The sequence below is a fragment of the Chaetura pelagica genome, unplaced genomic scaffold, assembly GCF_000747805.2.
Source record: "Chaetura pelagica isolate M959 unplaced genomic scaffold, ChaPel_1.0 scaffold21, whole genome shotgun sequence".
Lineage (NCBI taxonomy): Eukaryota > Metazoa > Chordata > Aves > Apodiformes > Apodidae > Chaetura > Chaetura pelagica.
Window position 1 is genome coordinate 1,607,044 of NW_009952251.1, and position 5,712 is coordinate 1,612,755.

A 5,712-nucleotide genomic window follows, 5' to 3' on the forward strand; every position below is an offset into this window, starting at 1 on the left:
GGTGGGCGGGCGGGCGGCGGCTTCGTGAGGTTCGTGGCGGAGGAGCAGAGGTGTGGGCCGGGGCACCCTTGTGGCCCCTTGTGGCCTGTCCTGCGGGATGGCAGGCACGTAGGGAATTGCTCTTCGTCTCCGGTGTTGCAGCTGACAGAAGGCTTTTCAGGGCGGTAATGTAGAAGGTTTATGTGTGTAGGTTTCAGCCAGGTGCCAGGCTGGCTGCGGTTGGTGGCAGGGACTGCAGGCGCGCTGGCCGGTGTGACCTTCAGCGTGCTCGGGAGTTCTTCCCTCCTTTAGAAGTGTCCATCATCTCGTGGGTTCTCCTTGGAGACTTGTGTCGCTGGTCTCAGAAGGCAGAGCTTGACGACATTTTAGTTATAGTCCGGCTTACTTATGAATTTGAGGGCAAGGAGATTTTGGCTTCTGTCAACTTTTTAATCACGTCGTTACACTCTGATCCGCTGATTAAACTGCAGAAAGAATATCTGTCAGTAAATGTCTTTTATTCAACCGTCCGAATGAAAAAGTTCTATGTGGAGGTGCATCCTTGTCTGTTGCATGCATGCTTATTTTTTGATTGTTTTAGTTATTGTTGACTGATTGTGAGAGTTTGATTCAAAGAAATAACGTACAAATTAATTTTCACACAACATTATAAGGCAACATAGTAAATTTTATGTTTGCTTTCAGGTACTTGTCTTTCAAAATATGTATTTCTGAGTAGTAACCACACTTCTAACATTAATGCTAAATTGAAAAAGAAGGGCTGTCTTTTGGGAGGGATAAACATGATTCACTGATTAGTTTTCAAGAAGACATAAAAATAGCATTTTCATGGAGATGTTTATAAAAGAGATGACATCCTTTTATCTAGTTAGAGTGTAAGTGATACTATGGTGGCTAAGTCACATAGATCAGTCTAGTTTATTCTAATAAATACAGAATTGTAACTTAAAATGCTGAGCACTGGCTGGGGTATACATTAAGGAACTTACACCACTTCCTTGAGTGAATTCAGCTGTCCATCAACTGAAAGCATTAGTGATTTCAGTTAACTCAAATGTTATTTAAGTTAACTTCAAGTGATATATACTTTATAGAGAACACATTTTAATTTTAAAAGAAGCTTCTAACAACTTTTACAATGAATTGTCAGCACAGCACTTTCCTCAAGAGCATATATCTCATTTTTATACTCTCTAAACAACAGATACTGGATTAGTGACAGTTCTTTTTTCTCTGAAAAAAGATTGGTTCCCCTGTGACTATCACATTGCTATGTGTATACATTATTTCTTGCAGGTAGACTTTTTTCTTTTGAAAGAAAAAACCTGCAAGAAATAATTTATATATCTAATGATGTTATTATCGTGTATTTACAAAAATTAATTAGGAATTAATAAAACTTGATCTGGGTGTTTCATGTAGGTAGCATTAATAGTTTCAGATGAAGTTAGACTTAAGCATGTGCTATTTTTACACTGTGCTAAGGATGATATAGAAGACTTCCAAGCATGTAGGAATTAAAAAAATCTTAGTATCTGATTGTGATGTTCGTCAGTATACATATATATAAAGTATGTATATGTACTTAAGAGGTAGTTTTGCCACTGATGAAGAATATAGGTTATTACAAGAGCCTGACAAGGAGAAAAAATGAGTCTGGCTCAGTTTAACTGGATGCAAAAGGAGCTATGATGTCCAGCTTCATGACCACCTTGTGGTATTTATAATCTTTAAAGAGGTCTTCTCCAGCTTCACCTCTGAGCACTTACCCCTTTTCCAAATTAAAACCAATCCAGGAAATCGGGGGGGGATTTGTTTTTCTTTTTCTTACAGTTCCTTTCTTATTCCATACTATTTTTAGTTGGAGGTCTGCTGCTTGTTTGCCTATGATTATTACACTTGTTACTAGGATTGTGTTGGTGTACTCTTTTAGATTATTTTTTCCCTTAGATGAGAGAAACACAAGTACTAAGTAGGTTTCTGTAGGGATAGTAATGGCTAAAAATAACAGATGTTAGGCACACAGGAATTGTTAATAATGATAGACAAATTCATGTTCATGTAGATTTGGCTTTTAGTTTCTAGTCCTTTGTCCTTCATCTCTATATATGCAGAGTTGAAGGATTTGGCCTCTGCCTCTAAACACTAGTCCTAGGAATGTTTTGGCAGCAATTCAGCGTGGTCATGTTTGCTATAAGAATAGAACTGTTTTATTAACCTTGAAATGCAAAACATGTTTATTGTTGCTAGCTGGCTTGACACTGTTCCAATTTTAGTAATGAAAAAAGTAATGTGTTAATGACTTGATTTTTTTTTTTTAACTGCACATTTGCGTAGCAGTAAAATTCAGCATCGCAGAATAATGGATTCATTCAGTTAGCTTCCTTTTATAAAATGGATGTTGCTTTCTCTCTTAATCAAGTTAGAATCTTCTTTGTTTTGAAATTTTGTTTGTGTTAGTTGTGGCCTGATGTCTTGCATCCTATAACTGTAGAGAGGAGGAGATCTAGTTTAGTCTTTCCAAGTGTTTTGCAGAGTCAGCTGCTCTCAGTAAATGGGAAACAGCAAGGATAACAGGATATTTATGTTTGAGTTTGGATGTTGTCAAAATAGGTGCTAAAATTTTTGACATGTTTTTAACTTTTTATGCACAAGGAAATGAACATGTATATTTGTTTGTCTACAGGTTCCAGTTGTAAAAGCAAATAATCTCACCTTTGTGGTAATTCAGATTTGAATTAGAGTTCTCTAGTGTTAGAATGTCTTCAGAATTACCTTCTGAAGTGAGGTGGTACAACTGTCTTGAATTCTTCAAAGGGGTAGTTACAAAGAGGAGACAATGATTTTTAATATTTTATAGATATTTCAACTTTTCTATGGCTTTACTCAATGTTGCATATGCAAGTTAATCTTGTCTGAGATCTTCTGACTCATTGAAGGAAAAATTAATTGAATCTCCTGTCCTATGGTCAGGAGATTTTATTTTTCTTGGTTACTAAGATTAAATCATGCATTGAAATACGAGTGTTTTATAGGACTACATGGTTCCTATTCTTTTAGTTTGTTTTTGTTTGTTTTTTTCAATAATCTGTACATTATGCCATTTTACCATTTAGTAGACAATTGATGTGTGTTTCTCATGTTTTTAACATATTTTTCCAGCCTTTATTTTTTTTATTGCTTATCCTTTAACTTTTCATTGAGAGTTTTGTCAGGTCTCGTTATAACAATAGCAGCAAGACTGTTGCTTGGGTCATCAGTGGTAGCCCTCCACACTTAAAAATCCTTCTTGGTATGAATGGGCTCCAGCATTGCCTTTCTTTTTTGAGTTTCTTTTCCGTTTCCCATGAACAGATAATCTAGCAAACCTTAGAGCAACTTGGATTCTGTGAGGCAGATGCCAAAGGCCTGGGACTAGTTCTCTCTTCTACAAGATGTCTTTTTTGTAAGTGTGCTATAGGTACTCCTGGTTTTAGCTTACTGTTTCAAGGCACATGATAGTTGGAATGTGAAGCACATGTCATGGAGTAAAATTTAATTTAGAGAGCACAGAAATACCCAGATTGAGATAGATATGTGTGTACATAACATGCCTCATATTTCAATTTCTTTTGAACTTCCCTTGAAAGCTTCCTGAGAGCACCACTCCTGTATATAGGCCATTCTACAGTATTTGGATTCTCCTTGTTTTTTCCATGTTTGATTAACCTATTTGTCAAAGATTCAAACATCAAGGGAAAATTTGCATATGAAGGAGTAGTGGGTCAAAACTTTTTAAAAAGTACATCTATGTGAAATTAATATAGTAAATTGACAGTGGAAATATTCTTTATATATGAAGATGTAAAATAATACCTGAGAAAGCTTCCATGTTTCTGCTTTGGACATGTCTTTCTGCATGATTTAGCAATTTTAATTGCAAGACAATATTTTAATAGCACAATCATGTATTTTAAGGCCATGTTGTAAATTTTATGGGTTTCATCCAAATGTATTTAATCATAGTGGTAACTTGCAGAAGGAATCTGCACTGAGGAAATAGTTTTATAGCTGCAGAGATAAAAGGGTCACGGAGTCACTTTCAGAATGGTACTGCACAGTGCCACAACCAGTTGGCTGGTTGAATTTCTAAGAGAAGTTGCCCCATGGCATACTAATCTAAAGCTATGAGAAGCACTGGAAGTATGAGCATTAACTTTCATGGTGTTTACTTTTCTAGCAAACTTCTCAAAGGTTTTACAGATGAGGTTACCCTTTCAGTTCAATAGCTTGATGTTGGCCTTATGCTCTCAGCTTTGAACCAAATGAGTTTTTTCTTTTTTCTTTTTTTTTTTCCTCCTTTGGCTGAACTGAGATTAACCTGCAAAAAAAAAGTGTTTTCTATTTTGGTCTACTTAGAAGAAAGAGTAAATCCAATCTTGAGAGGAAGTAGTATTCATTTTTACACTATTAAAACTCAAGGGAAAAAGATTCAATCAGAGTTGTGAAGAAAATGTCATATGCTGATGAATTTTGTGTCGCTTTAAAATGACTCGTTATTATAAGATAAAAATAATCTTGGCATTGTGGTCTACAGCAATCTTCCAAAGTGTCATCTTCAGCTGCACTGAGTTATGTAAGATTTGTGTGTGTGGTTAATGGTTTCAGGGATCTGTTTAAAAAACAACCTCTTGAAAAATATCGAACTAGTGTTAGAAGTAGCTGCTATACATTCAGTCAGCAAGTGTTTCTGAAATCTCAGTCTTACTGTTTTTAATAAGTTAATAAGTGTCCAAGGTGGATAGTAATTAAAACAGGTAAATAAAATTAATATATGAAGAAATGTGACAAAGCAATAAGATACTGCTCAGAAATATAAACTGTCCTTAACAGAAGAAAGTTAATTTTTTGATCTCCTGCCAAAGTCTACAAGCAGATGAATTGCAGGCTCCAGGCTCCAAGCTTTCTTTATAAAGCTCCTGCACTGTCTATTTTGATCTTGTCAAATGAGAGGTTGCTACAGACAGTGAAACAAACTTGTGATTGTTTTGCTTGGTGATGGGAGTTCTTAGGGAAACCTGTAAGAGTAAATTTGAAGTTAGTGTAAGATTTCAAGAGAATTTGGTGCTTAATTAATGTAGGAGGAGGGAAAATGAGATCTTTGTTCTCTTTCATTTTATGTTTTTCTGACATGTAAGACTACTCTTGTATTTCACCTGGGAGAGGATTGATCAGTCTTGGCAAGGATTTTTACTTTATTAAACTGTTCTGGTAGGTTATCTCAATTAGTCCTGGTAGTTTCCTTTCTGGTTTAAATGAGTCCCTGCTGAAGAGGAAACACAAATTTTGTTATGGCCCACAAAGTAATTTTCTCATAGATCCAATTATTAATTAACAAACTTCTAAAGCTTTTTTTGGTTAATAATCAATATACTACAAATTATGGTTTTGCAATCCTGCCTTTAGAATCTGTTACCTTAAGTTATCATGGTTTGGACAGTGTCTCTGTCACCCAACCCCAGGAAGAGCCAGGAAAAGGAGACCCATGGGTTGAAGTCCAAGCAGATGTAACAGAAGAAGAATAATGAACTAATATTAACCCCAGTATTAGTACAAGGCACAAAGTTATCCTGGGCTCCAGGAGCAGTTGTGCTGTGCCCCTCTAGGCTGAATGCCAGCCCTGCCAGCCCGGCAGCTCCAGCCACCACAGTCATGGCAGGGGGGGGGGGGGGC